This window comes from Hylobates moloch, unplaced genomic scaffold (assembly GCF_009828535.3).
Source record: "Hylobates moloch isolate HMO894 unplaced genomic scaffold, HMol_V3 SCAFFOLD_24, whole genome shotgun sequence".
Taxonomy (NCBI): Eukaryota; Metazoa; Chordata; class Mammalia; order Primates; family Hylobatidae; genus Hylobates; species Hylobates moloch.
Window position 1 is genome coordinate 4,841,308 of NW_026652299.1, and position 17,074 is coordinate 4,858,381.

General features: G+C 37.4%; 1 long non-coding RNA gene across 2 annotated transcripts; it reads right to left on the bottom strand.

The window, feature by feature from the left end:
• Window positions 1-5,895: 5,895 nt before the first annotated feature.
• On the bottom strand, window positions 5,896-16,831 carry LOC131382409 (uncharacterized). 2 transcript variants are annotated; one of them, XR_009211871.1, is made up of 5 exons: window positions 16,731-16,831; window positions 14,481-14,811; window positions 13,378-13,685; window positions 6,262-6,379; window positions 5,896-5,914 (listed from the first exon to the last, which is right to left on the bottom strand). It is a non-coding gene; the product is annotated as an uncharacterized LOC131382409 (long non-coding RNA). The 2 variants fall into 2 exon arrangements; XR_009211870.1 differs by having other exon boundaries at window positions 14,481-14,701; window positions 16,731-16,816.
• Window positions 16,832-17,074: the final 243 nt, after the last annotated feature.

Consider the following 17,074-nt stretch of genomic DNA (forward strand, 5'->3'; position numbering starts at 1 on the left):
GACTTGAAAAATGAAAAGTAGCAGAATACACCACCCCAAAATATAACCTACCTCGTCATAAGGGTTATTTTGAGCTGAAGGCAATTGAGAAGAAGCAGGTATCAGAAAAGTTCTTTGCCCTTTTCCTATTTGCATAAAAACAGGACATAAATCTGCAAAGTTGTTTGTCCAAACCAGCTCCATCAGAAAGGACAGAGTTTGTTCATTATCAATGATAACTTTAGACCCTGATTGGCCTAGAGACTGCACCAGAGGAATCTACATCACAAAGTTTTCTAACTGGCCTTTATCTACTAACAGTTTCCCATATACCGTAGACCCTTAAACAATGTGGGGGTTAGGGGCACTGCCCCCCTCCTTCCACTCCAGTTGAAAATCCATGTGTAACTTCTTCTTTCTCTCTTTCCTTTCTTTCTTTCTGCCGTCTCTCCCTCCCTCCCTTCTTTCCTTCCTTCCTTCCTTCCTTCTTTCTTTTCTTCTTTCTTTTCTTTTCTTTCTTTCTTTTCTTCCTTTCTTCCTTCCTTTCTTCCCTTCTTCATTTCTTTTTCTGGAGACAGGGTTTCTGTCTGTTGCCCAGGCTGGAGTGCAATGGTGTGAACATGGCTCACTGCAGCTTCAACCTCCTGGGCTCAAGTGATCCTCCCACCTCAGACTTTCCAGTAGCTGGAACTATACGTGCACACCACCACACCTAGCTAATTTCTGTATTTTTTTTTTCAGAGATGGGGTTTTGTCGTGTTTTACAGACTGATCTTAAACTCCTGGGCTCAAATGGTCCACCCACCTTGGCCTCCCAAAGTGCTGGGATTACAGGTGTGAGCCACTGCACCTGGCCTTTGTATAACTTGACTCTCCAAAAACTTAACTACTATTAACCTACTGTTGAAAGCCTTACCAATAACACAGTCAATTAACACATATTCTGTATGTAATATGTATTATATACTGTATTTTTACAATAAGTAAGCTAAAGATATAAAATATTAAGAAAATCATAAGGAAGAGAAAATATATTTACTATTATTAATTGGAAGTAGATGATCATAAAGGTTTTCATTCTCATCATCTTCACATTGAGCAGGTTGAGGAGGAGGAAGAGGTGGGGTTGTTCTTGCTTTCTCACAGGTGGCAGACACAGAAGAAAATCCATGTATAAGTAGACCCACAAAATTCAGACTGTGTTGTTCAAGGGTCGGCTGTGTTCACTTTCCTACATTTCCTGCCCCTAGAGATTCAAGGTCCTTTTCCTTTGTCTTGTCACTTCTCAAAAAATATGTTGTTTTTTTGGTGAAGATGGCATGTAAGCTGGAATTCTAAGCTACCTCTTTGAGAAATATTTTTTATCTGAGTATTCTCCCCCATATATATAAAACTCACATGTTAGTAAACATGTTTGTTTGTTTGTTCTTGTTAATATGTTCTACGTTATAGAGATCTAAGCTAGGAACTCAGAAGGTTACAGGGAAAATTATTTTTTCCTCCCCCACATAAACAATCCTGTAACATAGGTTTCTATTTTACTGTATTAACTATTTAGAATGTTACTATCCAGGCTTTTTTTTTTTTTTTTTGCCAATGAGAAAAACTATAGTTCAGAGAATGAAGTTTCTAGGAAGAAGCTGTGCAGCTTAGAAATGACAGTGTCAGGGTTGGTTAATGTGGTTGTGTCCTTCCATTCATTCCGATTCTTTGCATGGCCTACAAGGTATAGAATACTTTTGAGAACCATTTGTTTTCTTTTATTAAAAATAAACTGGGCTAATGAAATGGAAAGATAAGTAGTACTTCCTCTGGGTAACCAGCCATGACAGTTTTTACAAGCATGACATTTTTCAGTTCAGGCAGCACATAAAGCATCTACATATTGCTGTCTTTCCACAGAGGTTGCTGTAGTTTGTGGATGGTGTGGGAAGAGAAGAGTGGGTGTAAGATTTGGGGTGCCTGAATTCTAATATTTGTTCTACAGGTGGTCAGCTGTATGACTTGAAATATATCACTTTAACTTTCAGCCTTTCAGAACTTTGTTTTTTTTTTAATCTAGAAAATAGATATCTGGAACATTGTGTAATTACTAAGCACTCCATCAATGTCACATAAGCAGAGTAGCTAGTGAATAAGAAAACATAGAAGACAGCTTTTGGAAATTAAAAGTGAAATGTAAGTCATCTTTAGATCTAGTCTTCTGAGCCTGAGTCCTCTGATCCTAAGACACTCTGCTGTTTGAGGAGTTTAAAGCCTTCAGTGTCCCTAGAAAGTAAGTAGAGTCTAAATAGTCTCTGTTGCCATGGTAGAGAAAATTCTGAAGATAAAAATTGTGTCTATATTGAGGGCTAATTATGAACAAAGATTCATATTCTACAGTGTTCTCTGTGCTGCCACAGAAACAGACATGGTGTTAGCAAGTCCTTGAATAAACTTTTATAACCAATTAATTTGTTATTCTCTAACAATGTCTCTGTGGTCATCATAAAGGATTTTACTTGATTTAGTATAAACACCAGGGAATAGCATTTTTAAAAAAATTCCCAAACCTTTATTAATGTGTATGTTCATACATATACATTCTGAGATGGGATCTTGCTCTGTCACCCAGGCTGGAGAGCAGTGGTGCGATCATGGATCACTACAGCCTCAACCTCCTGGGCTCAAGCTTCCAAAGTAGCTTCCAAAGTAGCTAGGACCACAGGGATGCACCACTATGCCTGGCTAATTTTTTAAATTTTTTGTAGAGACAGGATATCTCTATGTTCCCTAGGCTAGTCTTGAATTCCTGGCCTCAAGTGATCTTCCCACTTCGGCCCCCAAAGTTCTGGGATTGTAGGAGTGAGCCACCATGCCCGACCTATTAATGTATATTTTTAAAAGAAAGAATATTACTGATTCTAAGAATATAGTGGAAATTCCATGTTGTCTTATTGAAATGATATAGTTGCATTTTAGTTAGAATGCTACAATTCAATTCGAGTTTATAGTGTCTTTTATTCTGCAAAATCAAGTTGGCAAAAAATTGCTGGTTAGTCTAGAGACATTATGTATAAAAATAGTTGATAACAATGCAACTATAAGATTTGTCTAGAAAATTAAAAAGTCACATGTTTATCTCATTATTAATCTTTCAACCAGTTTATTTTCACCTGTGAAGAAACATAGGCATAGCCAAGTCTATGACTAGCTGATCACAGGGAGGAGGGCAAAGGACTAGGTTGGCCTCATACCTGAACTACACTCTTTCCACCAACTGGATTTGGTATATTCATCTTGATTTTGCTTTGGTTTGAAAAAACTTCTATGAAGGATTTTATTGTCAGAGTATCAACAGAGAGATAGTGAATGTTACTGGGATAAATATAAACTAATATAAGCTACATAACTGACTTCATCTCCGAATCTCAGTTTCCTATTTTGTAAAATATCTAAGACAGAAATCCTTACCTTTAGGAGAGTCATGGGACTTAAATGAGACAGGAGCCATGAAGTTCTTGGGATTTAGTTGGCTTCAATAATCATCAATTCCTTTCCTCCCTAATGATATTAGCTTCCATTAGTTGTACACATTCTGTGTCATAATCTGTGCTTAAACTCTTAACATGAATCATCTCATTAATTGCTCAAAACATGAGGAAGCTGAAGCTTTGGGAAATTAAATTAAGTTCCAGGTCACCAGGTTGGTAAGTGTCAGAGAGAGTTTTCTAATTTAGATGTCCCTGACACTGAAGACCATGTTCTTGACCATCATGTGTATTTACTTTCTGTTGTGTCTTTAACAAATTACCATAGACTTAGTGGCTTCAATGACACAAATGTATTCTCTCATGGTTTTGGAGGTCAGCAACCCAAAATAAGTTTCAGTGAGTTAAAATCAAGGTGTTGGCAGAGATGATTCCTTCTGGAGGCTGCAGGATAGACTCCATTTCTTGCCTTATCCTGTTTTTGGAGGCCGCCTGCATCCTTCTCTCCTGGCCGTCTCCTCCATCCTCAGACAGTGGTGCACTTTGCTTCCATTGTCACATTGCCTTCTTCTGTGATCAAATCTTCTGCCTCCCTCTTCCAGCACACTCGTGACTATATTTGCTATATCCATTCTTAAATTGTTACCACCATTGTTGCTACCTGTATGCTATTACTCTCTGCTATTTACAGACTATATATGACCATATTTCTCTAGGTAACTTCCTAGGAGTAAAATCTTGAACTTACTCTTGTCCAACTCTTTGTAGAAGCTCAGCTGCAAAAGCAGTATTTTTGAAAAAATTTCAGAAAGATATTCAATTCCTACCTTTCTCAAGTTACTTTAAAATCAATTCCCAGATTAAGCAGATTAGTAGAAGGCGTTGCATAAATGGACTTGCTCCTTTGCCCCTCTGTAGAATTGCTTAACTGTATTGTGCTTTGATATTACATAATTGGCCTACATTGAAGGACAGTGTAAGAAACAGCCCAGGTAACGTAGCCTAGGCCAAGTGTTGGTTATCAGAATTTACTTGATAACCAACTCTTTCTTTGTACTTAGGGCATATACTCTTTCTTTGTACTTAGGGCTTGGGGTTAATCAGGGATCGGCATTCATGTTTTTCCCTACTTTGAGGACTCAGCTCTCTACTTTGAAGGTACTGCCTTTCAAGAGCCTCTATTTGCCATGGAATGACAAAATCCTACTTTTCCTCCCCAGAACAGAGCAGCATGTGTTCTTACAGGTGGCCACAGCATATTCATCACATTTGCAATCTTCACATCGGCTCTCTGTTATATTGCCAGGATTGATTCTTGAATTCCTTTTTCTGATTTCTTTAAGGCTCTTGGCATCATCTTGGTCCATTTGGCTCAGTTGGTTTTGCCCCCACCACATCTGCTGGTATGATCACATTCATTCGTTTAGCATCAAATAGGCTCAGTACCTGGAGATCATGCTCAATTTCATTTATAATTTTGTATCATTTGATTCAAGAGGCTGTTGGCATTTTTCTGGAACTTAAATTTTTTCATCAATATTTCTTTTTTTTCCTAAGAGTTTATGTTGTTTCTTTGAGGAGGAAAAAAATGTCTGTGAATCAGAGTGTGGAGATTCAATCTGTAGCTTACTGATTTTTAAGGGTGATTCTGGGAATCTCCTTATCTTCCTATTGCTTCTTACCTGTGTAACTAACTCATGGCTGTTATAAGGACTTGTGCTTGTGTAGTATTTTCTAGATTTCAGGGCTTTGGAAGGGAGGCATGATATTAATAGTGACATAACTATTTGTATAGAGATGGTAAGCTGACCTATCAAAAAAAAAAGCTACAAAGTCTGAAGTAGTTTTGGCTGGAAAAAACATTCGTGAGAGATGCCCAGGGGTTGAGGATTACCCATTTCTGAGAATAGTTAAACATTATGGCCCAACTCCCTTGAGAAGAAGACAAGATGGAAGTGATCCAGGGACAGATTGCATCCAACTAAGTTGTCTGAGTCCCAAGTTATGTTTGAGAGAGGTCATTTTGAATCTATATATTTATAATAGGCTTGATTCCTATCAGTCTAGGAGCAATAGATGCATCTGAAGAAGAGAGAATGTTCTGTGTTGATTCCCAAATCTATCAAGTTCTATGCTCTTACTACATTTATGATAGAAATATATTTCAGCTTGATGTCTTTAAAGCTATGAATAGTAATGGCATGATTATGTGATAAGGGATACTCTTTGAATCCCTTGAGGTATGTTTGTTTGAACAAAGTTCATTCACATTCAGTATCATGATACTGAAATAATGACAGAATAAAGAACATTCATCTAGCTGTGCATTTAGATTTAATGGCAGTTTTAGTGTAGCTAGATTTTCTAGGAGGCATTTCTCATCTTTTGTTCAATTTCTTAATGAGCTGTGAAACACTTGAGCTTTTGTCTCCTTTTGGGGTAAAAAGAGGCAGTGGAAAGATGAGCTAGAAAAAAAGGAAATGTCTGAATAATATGGATCAACAAGATGCTGGTTTACAATTTTTTACTTCAATAAAACTATTAACTACTTTATAAAATTTTTTTTTTATTTTTACTAAAAAAATATAATCTGAAAGTTTCTGTCAATAGTGGCCAACAACTTAGATATATAGTTTTAGAAGATGATCTTAAAAAGAAGCAAATTTGGCTGGGCGAGGTGGCTCACACCTGTAATCCCAGCACTTTGGTAGGCTGAGGCGGGGAGATCAGGAGTTTGAGACCAGCCTGGCCAATATGGTGAAACCCGTCTCTATTAAAAATACAAAAATTATTCGGGCATGGCGGTGCGCACCTGTAATCCCAGCTACTCAGGAGGCCGAGGCAGAAGAATTACTTGAACCCGGGAGGCGGAGGTTGCAGTGAGTCGAGATCACGCCACTACATTCCAGCCTGGGCACCAGAGGGAGACTCTGTCTCAAAAGAAAAACAAAAACAAAAACAAAAAAACAAGTAAACTTGAGGAAAACAAATCATTAAAAATGTTAAAGGGACTGGGGTAAGTTTGTTTGGTGAAGACCAGCTTGAAAGAGCTGCTATTAGAAGAGAAAAAAGTTTTGGAGTATTGAAGAAGGAGGATTTAGGAGGAGGGAGTAGGAGTATGTGCAGTATGATTGATAAAGGGCTTTACATTCAATGTTCAAGAATAACTAAAAGATCTTAAGTTATCCTGAGAGGGAGGGGTTCCTTAAAAGGGTGAAATGTAATTATTGAAGTAATGACTGATTTTTTTCCCCTTATTGAATATGTTCCAACACAGTCTTGATTTCCCAACTGTGCGCTAATAAACTGTGATCCAGCTGTAGGCCATGAAATGGGCAAGGTGGTACTTCTTAATTTCAAGACAATGTTAATCAGGAACAGAACCTTAGGGGTTAGACAGCCCTGCTTCTCCCATTTACCTTAGACGATTTACTTAAGCTCTCTGAAACAGTTTCTTCATCTGTAACATCAATTTAATAATACCTGTCTCACAGTGTGTGTTAAAGGAAGGTTCTCAGGATTAAGTGACAAAAGGTGTGTAAGTTGCCTAACATATAATAAGTACTCAAATTATTGTAGTTCCTACTGTGTTTATTACTGTTGTTTCTAAGCATCTAAGTAAAATCATTGTTCTGTAGAATATCTTAGTGGTATGTGGTGACATGAAATATTGGAGGTATTAAATAAATGTTAAATAATGATTAAAAGTGCAGTGTATGAACAAAAGGTCCATAGGAAAAGTGTGACTCAAAGGCAAACCTTTCAAGAATGCCGACCGGACACAAGCACATTTTTGGCTGCAGCAAGCAGAGCAAATATGCCCCAAGATCACAGCCCATCAATGGGTTCTTGGAGCCAAAGTTCTGGAAACCAACCACCTCCAGCCCAGGTCAGCTAAATCATCCCAGATTTGTGAGGTGCCAGCAGTGAGGGCAGGTGCTTTCCAAGTCAGGAAATGTGAATCAGAAAAAGGATGTGATCCTGGCAGGGAACACCCTCATTCTGATGATCACTGGTAGTGTTTATTTTGAACAAGAATAATCCTGGTACCTGCTCATACATGATAATACACAACCTGATGCTATGAGAGAATAGTTCTGGACAGGTAGGCAGGAGCCCCATCTAGCTTAATTTTGCTCCTGATGTGCTAGAAAAGTATGGCAAGATAAACACACTCATAAACTCTTGGAGCCTCAGTTCCTTCTACTAAGAAAAAGGATTGAACCGGAGGACCTTGAGGTTTCTTCAGCTTATTATTTTTCTCTGTGACAGCACATTTGTGATTCATGCATTTTTATTAGAGATTTATACCTTATTAATGATTTTAAAAAGCATAATTCATTTTGCCCCTTTTTCATTGGTTGACTCAGATGAGCATCAAACGTATGAATAGGAGATTCACCATACAGGTTTCCAAATTAAGTGAATATTGGCTAGTGAGTAAATAGAGTTCAAAAAATGAGTATGCAGGATTCAAATTTATAATTTCATTCACATTTATATAGGGAATATTTTCCAAAAAGGTAGACATATATGGTTAGTGAATATGGTCAGACTGAGTGAAAATATCTACATATGGCTAGCTCAGAAAAGCTGAGGAAAACTACAAAGTTTGAAAACCAGAGGTGACAATGATATATTAATTTGTCCCAGGTTGTTTACTGAGGATATAAAATCTTTTCTCTTTAATAGAGAAAAGTTTTTTATTTTTATTTTCATTAAAAACTGAGTAAATATTTCAGGTGAAAATTTGAGTGTACTGTCAGATGACTTGATCTCAAACAAAATATAGGATGAAAAGCAGGCATTGATATTGTTTAGAGGGGTGTCCCAAGGTTGATCTTAGCTGCATTTTCTCTCCCCCACAGATGGAATTGCTAAACAATATCATGGAATACTTTACATTTCTGCAATGCCTTCCACTAGCTTTGGAGAATGTCTCAAAGGGAAATATGTTCAGTACTTTATATTTCATTTATTTCTTCTTGTAAGAATCACAGGTTTCTGAGAACTTGTGAGAGTTGCCTTCCATATATTCCTCAGCATTGCATGTAATACTTGATGTTTCTCTTATTTTCAAATGGGGGATATGATGCTTACATGCACACTATTTTGGGTCATTAAAGTGGCATAATGGTAGCCAAGGCTCCTTCTAGATTAGTATGAAGCATTCAGGCAGAAAAAGATGCTGTTTTTTGCATATCTCATAGATAATTCACTCTATCTTAAGAAACAGAACACAATGATTGGGCTAATCTCTTGTTTAGATTTTCTTTGGTCATGTATTATCTAGAATTAAGAAAATAAAGACCTATTTTCACCACCCTCTTATCTCCCCAACATCCCCAGACTGTGGAATGTTGGGATTCGTACTGTGAATGCTCTGAAAATCAATTATTGTCAGATTTTGTTTTCAGGGCTGCCAGACAATATTTTGGCTCAACTTCAGTCCATTTGGAACACAGCTGTTAAGCTGTTGACAAAAACTAAGGAAATATGAACATGTTCCACCCTTTCAAAAAAAATTGCATTTGCTGGCAACCAACTCAGATGGATTTGAAATTTTCTTATTGGAGAGCAAGTCAGTATCACTCTCTGGCATCCTCTTCGGCTGATCTGGTCATTCTTGTGTTCCAACACATACGGCACCCTTCACTCACCACTTGGGATTTCAGAATTTACTTTTGATCATGAACTTGAGCTTTAAGTTACTGTGTTAATAACTGTCCAAAACTTTAAGTTTCCCTGGGATTTAGTGTCTCATTGATTTCTCCACATCTCCAGGTTCATTTTTAAAAAAGGCTTTAATGGTGAGTCAGCACTGATTTATTTCTAAAGAATTAGTGGTTATATTATACTGCATTTTTTTTCTTTGCAAGTAATAGAAAAATACTATTCAATTAAATAATAAATAGTATGCTGCCCTTTATCTAAGAAAATTGGGAATTATATATATGTATGTAAGTGTGTATATATATATATATATATATATATATATTTGTTCACATTAAGAATAAAACCAATAGAAAGATAAAGCACAGAAATGTTAAAACTTGATCTATCATGGGAAGGAGATAACAGGGTAGAGGGAACAGGAATAGAAACTAGACTTCTTCGAGTATATATTGTTTCTTGATTTGTCTTTGGAATTATGTAGGTTTTCACCTAATAACAAAACAGAATAAAATACATACAAAAAGAATTTCTAAAAATGTTTTAAAAGGAAAGAAAATAAATTTAACCATGTACCCAATAGAACTTTATGTGATGGTGAAAATGTTCTATATCTCCACCATTTAATAGTAGCCTCTAGCTACATATGGCTAGTGGACACTTACAATGCAGCTGGTATGCTGAGAAACTTAATTTTAAGTTATAGTTAAGTAACTTAAATTATATTTTTACTAGCCATATGTGGCTAATGACTACCATACTAGACAGCACAGAAACAGAATAGTCACATAGGAAGGAACTACTCCAGGTGATTTTAAAATTCAGGAATTTGATTGTATATCCCTCAGACAAAAAGAACTTAAAATGACAAAAATAACTTAAAAATAATATTAAATGATTTTAAGTTATAATGCTTTTGAAAGTAATATTGTTATTGTTATTCTGAGTCTGTTAGGTCTATACTGTGAGATATTTAATAAATCAAATAAGTAATTATGTCCATGTCCTTGAGAACTGAGATTTTTGGCATGATTTTAAGAAGATACAGATTGAAGGTTGATAAGGTTGATTTTTTTTGTTTTTTTGTAGAGACTGTGTTGCCCAGGTTTGTCTCAAACCCCTGGACTCGAGCAATCTTCCCACTTCAGCCTCCCAAAGTTCTGACATTACAGGCCTGAGCCCCTCTACCTGGCCAAAAATTTTTGAGGCTTCTGTATGAATTTGTTATATATGTGTTCTTAAGAAAATAATTTCCAACTCTGTTCAATGAATAGCCCTAGAAACAATGACTAACCCATTAGCAAGTACAACCCTAATGCTCAGATTATGGTTTCTAAATGCCTTTTGTCAGTAAAAGGAACCAGGACTCATTGGAGAAATGGATAATTCAGCATCTGGGGCAGATAATTTATAAGATAAATCTGAAACATCTTGCCATAATTTAAAATAGGGATGCTTTCAAAGACTAGTAGGATTGTGCCAAAAAGAATCAGACACAATTTGGAAAAACTTCTACTGAACAAAGATGGAAAAATGTGTGTGCCATATGAATAACAAGGACAATTGATTAAAAACTTCAAAAACTTTATATCATAGGCTTATACTGATACCTTAAAAGTTTAGATATCTTTTAAGGATGCTAGAGAACAAACTCATTATGATAAGCTAAATCATCAAGCAATTATTCTGTCTTTCCTGTATGAACTGTACCGCAGGGTGAGCAAAGATAATTTCTCTTTGTAACACTGTTCTATCTAATAAATAAAGAAGTAATAATGAAATAAGAATATTACTATCTTCTAGCTCTTGAGATATTATTATTAATAGACCTGGGCAATGATCATTAATGAATAAATACACCTCAAAATGTGACAGAAGTACCCTATGATGAATATGCACTGCTTCTTTGTTGGTTTTCTTTTGTTTTATTTGCTGTAATAACCCTCTAATGAAAATTATATATATATATATATGTATATATACACACATATATATGTACATATACACACACACATTTTTTCATATATTTTTATTTTATGAGAACTTATATACTACATGTATACATATATACATATTTTGTATACATAAAATATGTATACTTATATGCATGTATGTATATAAGTTGTCTCATAAAATAAAAATATATGAACAAGAAAACAAAAACCTACATCTGATCAAGCCTTTAGATTTAACTACCAATTTACAGAAACTAGAAGGAAAAGAAGACCTGATAAAGGATTCCATAGGTGGGTAATTAATGAAATCTGACTGTGGCATTCCATAGGAAGGATCAGCAACTATGCCCTGTGGGCCAGATTTGGTTCCTCACGTATTTTTGTTAATGCTGTTTTATTGCAACACAGCCTTGCTCATTTGTTTACATATTGTTTATGCTGTTTTATGATTGAACAACAAAGTTCAATAGTTGAAACAGAGTTCATATGACTCTCAAAACATAAAATATTTACTATCTGGCCCTATATAGAAAAAGTTTGCTAACCTCTACTTAACATGACAAAATTACCTGATTTTATCAATAATAATAACAACAAAATACTTAAAGAAAAAAAACTGGAGAAATATTTATAGAATGATGACGGGGAAACCTATAGACCTAGTGCCACTTAAAGAGTCTTGCCAGCCAATCACAATATATGGACGTTATTTGGATCTTGATTTAAACAAATATATTTTAAAGCAACTTTTAAGAAAATCAGAAAAATCTAAATATTGCTTGGACATCGAAGACTTTAAGAAATTATAGGTGTTTTTTAAAGCTATGATATTAAAGTTATATTTTTAAGAGCTCTAATCTCTTAGGTGTTTATTCTGAAATGTTTACAGAAGAAATGATATGATCGATGTTCAGGATTTACTTTAAAATAGTCCAGGGTATAGGGAGTGGGTAGAAATAGAGACGAAACAAGAATGACCATATATTGGTATTTTTGAAAGTGGTAATAGATAAATTGGATTAATTATACTGTTTCTCTACTTTCACATATGTTTGAATATTTCCACAGTAAGAAAAAAATTTAAATGTCTTTTTGCATGGAACTTACATTTTAATAGAAGAGAATGAAGTAACGAAGTAACTAAATGTAGAGTTTACAGAGTTGGAGGAGAAAAGGATATGAGGTGTTGACAGGAGATGTTGAAACTTTTGAGAGTGACATGGACTGTGTGGTATCTAAGCCATACACAGTACCTCTAGGTCTGGAGACGAAGCCGGCTTCCTGAAGAGCACATGGGAAAACTGAGCAGCCTGCACTCAAGAGCCTGACTTCCTGGGTCAAAATCCTAACTCTGCCACTTATTAGTTGCACTACTCGGGTTAGTTACTTAGCCTCTCTATGCTTCAGTTTCCTCATCGTGTATAAGCATTTGATAAATATAAAAATATATATATATATATATATATATAAATATGGGGATTGATGCTGAAAGTCTTTTAAAAATTAACAGCTTTCTTACCAGTACAGTGAGTTTTCAATATTGTAAAACAGTGGTTCTCAAATTTTAATGCACATCAGAATCACTTAGCAGACTTGTTATAATACATGTTTCTGGGCCCTAACTGACTCTTCAACCCAGAGTTCTCATTTCAGTAAGTCTAGTGTAGAGCCTGACTTTGTCTACAAAACCTTCCCAAGTGATGATGATAATGCTGGTCTGGGGACCTGTAACTGTTTCATAAATAATGCCCTTATTCTGTTGCTGTCCATTTCAAAGGAAAAATAAATGCACTTGACTGTTTTTTGTTTTTTAAAGAAATCGTTTGCTAATCCAATATTCATACCACAGAGGAAATGACTTTCTTAGGTTTGTCCCAAATTGAGAGAGTTTGCGTTTTCTCTTCTTGCCTTTTATGACTGAATGGAAAGAAAACTGTGCTTATGAGGTAAAAATGACATACCAGCTGCAGATTATTTTTCCCATTCTTTTTTTAATTAAAAGAATTCAACATAGCCAGACAATTTCTCACCTACTCATCTCCATCTAAAACAAGACACCATCTGTTATGTATCCACTTAATCAGAACCATGACAAATTGGAGCACACTCAGGTCTCTGATACCATATACCACTCCCCAGGAGTTTCTGACTAGACCTTTGAAAGGTCCTGATCAGAGGCTGAGAGGACAGCTGGCCATTAGACTGCAGCTGGATTCAATCAGAGAAGATGCCCCCAAGGACTCCCACCAAATAAGCAGGGTCAAACAGCCTGGCCAGGATGAAGTTGGAAAATGAGTTACCTGGTGTCTGGGAGGATTCTGAGTTTGATTTACTTTTCAAGAAGGTTAAGTTGTCTTTCAAAGCCGGTCTTTTTTCTCTTTGTGTCCATCAAATATGAAGCAGGGATGTTGAAAGTTTTCAGCATGTCCCCAATCTGTGCCTGGGCTATCACCGGGGTGCTGCCTTGCAGACAAAATGCCTCCATACATGGAATGGAGGGTCTAATTTCTTTTCCTGCCGGTCTGAGGTGACCTGTAGACTGGAGCCAGATGATCCACACCACTTCAGAACTTCTCTCCAGCAGCTAGAAAGGTCTCTCATCTCTTTGCTGCTAACAATCCATTCGAGTTCAAGAGCCGAGAAAGCAGGTGGTCATTTGAAAGGAGAAGAAAAAAAAAAAATCAGAGAAAAGGAAACAGATAAAAAGCAATGTTGTAAGAAAAAGTGTAGTTGGAATTTGGAGACTGCAGTCAGGGGCAATGGGGTTAGTAACTGAAGTTTTAAGAAATATTTTAGGTGATTTTTTTAATGTAGAGTAGAGGGAATGAAGAATGAATATAAAGATACAGAAAAGAAAAGCTACGCAGATAATAACTGAAGCCTTAAAAGGAATTTTCAGGGTTAATGATCTGCTTCATGTCTCCACATACTTATCCATTAAAAAGTAAAAATTTTGTATATACTTTGAAACAGCTACATGAAAGGGGTTTCCACATTTTTCTTAGTAATCCATAAGTAATGTTGGGAAAAGAGGAATGTATGCTTAGTTTTGTAATGAATACAGTACATAGAACAAAATAAGCCTATAGGAATATATTTCTAGAATTCCAAAGAGAAATTGTTTATTTAAGGAGTAAGTAGGAGATAAAAAGTATTCAAAATGTTCTTAGCTCTTTACTTTTTTTCTTTTATTCATTCATTTGGCAATTATTTATAAGAACCTGCTGTGTGCCAGGCACTTCAAAAAACCAGACATTTAGCAATGAATAGGAGAGAAATACTCTTCCTATCAACTTTTAGTAAGCCAAAGAATACCTAAAAAATTTTGTTGAAGTGTAGATTTCTGGATCCAAACCCAAGATTCTGACCCAACATATTTGTGAAAAGGCCCAGAAATACGTACTTTTAAATATTAACTTTGGTGATTCTGATGCAGGGAAATAGTCCTTGTAGGTGATCTCATGAAGTCTTTTAATGAAAAGAAAGTTTGTACATATGGCACTTCACTCCATTTGCCTTCTCTTCTACAAAAGAGGTCTAGCTGTAAGATGGTGTTATTAATTTATACTTCCCTCAGGAAGCCAGGTTTCTCCCCTTTGAAGAGGATATCGTAGCCAGACGATACTGCGGAAGAATATAAGTCATTTCTTTCTTAGCGTCTGAGGGTCAAATTGCTCCCAGTTCTCCAGAATACATCTTAGGGGCATTTTTGCCTTGTGGGGACCGTTTCCCATCTGAAAAAAGACCATAGGGATGCCAGCACCCCTAGTCATTTTCCGATGAGCATTAGTCCTAGAGCGTCCTCTGTGGTCCTAATGCTTATTCCTTTCCAGAGTGCGTAACCACCCATGGACCTCTGCTTACTGGATTAGTTGCGCTCACCGATGTAGCAGTCCTGCACCCCTTTTCCTGCCTTTCTTGACCACAAAGAAAGGGGTCCGGGCTACTGGATTCTAGTGGTCCTTCACCAGCATGCCCAACATTGCCTTTGCACTCAGGGGTGAGTCCTAGAGCTGGGCTGCGTTCCTGAGCATTTCATAACAACCCAGCTGCCCATCAAGATGCATTCCCATAAACAACAGTTCTTATGCAAATTCATTTAGAGAGGGTGTAGGGTAACCTTTTGAGTCAGGATTGAGATCGTCTTTTTGATTCTGTAAGCACTTTAAGGCTTGGCTGAGTGCAAACAGAACGTTTGAGTAGACCAATTATGAGGCAATTCTCCTAACTCTGCTTCCACAAGAGTCTCCCTGTCAATTACCGAATACCCATTGTGGGTTTTTTTTTCTTCTCAGTCACCTAGGAGGAACATCTATCATCCTGTCCTGAAGGGAGTTCCTCCTAGGTCTGGTCGGACTTTTGTATGGTAATTAAGATTTAAATCCCCTGTTAGGAAATCTGCTGGGTTAAGGGAATTATCAGCGGTTAGTGTTAAATTACCTCTTTCTAACAGAATAGCCCCATACTTTAAGATTTTTGATTTAGTAAGCTACTTTTTTGCTTTTTTGACTTAGAATAATTCTGAACTGGTGAGGTGTGCTCACAATGAGCTTCCTCTAAAAATTACTTTTCTACTTTCTTCTGTTATCAAAGCAGTTGCCGCTACAGATTGAATGCATTTGGGCCATCCGTGGGTCACTGGGTTAAGGATTTTTGATAGGAAGGCTACGGGTTGTCAGTGGTCCCAGCGTTTTCAGACACTCGTTTACACTGACAACAAGGTATTATTGGAGTATTATAGGGTCACAGAGAAGAGCTTCAATTATCAATTATAGGTTTTAAATTTATCCTGGCTTTTAAAGGAATAGGGCACACTGGTTTTTTTGTTTTTTTTTTTTTTACTATTGCTATCTTTCTTTCTCTCTTTGACTCCCTCTTTGTCTCTCTGCCTCTTTCTCCTCTCTGTCTCTCTCTCCTCTCTGTCTCTGTCCTCTCTGTCTCTCTCCTCCTTGTCTCTCTGTCTCTCTCTCTGTCTGCCTCTATCTCTCTTAGCCATTTACAAACTTGGGGCCCTGGCAAGGGTGATGGGGAACGGGTCCCACATAACTGCCCATGTCGAGAGCTATATACCTAAATCGGTAGGGACACCAGGGACAAGTCTCCCTGGGTTTATATCCTAGATGCCTAAGGACGCAGCACAGAGCTTCCTTAGGTCCCTCTGGAGATACAACTTGCTAGAGGAAATGAAAGTCTGAACCATTACTACCTAGGAGGCAGGGATCAGAGGAAGTAGATTCAGAGGTAAGGAGAATTTTGGGGCTACACTTTCAAGAAGGTCGTGGTCAGGACCCAGGTGGTATGGGTCAGAAGGAAAGGTAGGGTGCACGCATGGGCGACTGTTGAATAGAGACTTCTGGCTGCACAATGGTCTCAACTGACTAATGCCGGGAGTTCGGGATGACAGCTTTCTGCCTCTAGGAGGCCCTCGGCTTCCCCAGGAAAATTGAAAGTGGAAGTTGGTTCTAGGCAGACGAATGCTCCCAACCCAGAAGGGTTGTTAGAAAGCCTTTCCCCAGGCAGCCTCACACCTGAGTCTCAAGTCCGGCGGCCACGCTAATCGTTTTTAACTGGCCGACAGGTGCCCAGTATTTTCCTCCAATTCTAAGGAAGGATACGACAGAATAGCAAGCGAGACTGGTCCAATATTACTCACTGCTTTGGAGGTCCCATCTGGGTCGCCAAAATGTTACCAGGGGGTCCTTGCTCCCAGAGCTCCCAAAGATGGTGATGGGCCGCTTCCAAGATGGCGGCAAGCCTCGTGTTCTCTGACCTGGGGTTCTTGGCCTCACAGATTCCAAGGAATGGAATCTTGGGCCATGTAGTGAGTGTTATAGCTCTATTAGAAGCCGTGGGTCACAGAAGAGAACCATGGAACCCAGTGACTAGTGTTCAGCTTGATTAGGACAAACCTGGGCACTTATCTGTGCAGGAACAATGGCAAGTCTTTAGCACGATCGGGAGCAGCAATGGGCACCTCACTGGATCAGGAGCACAGCG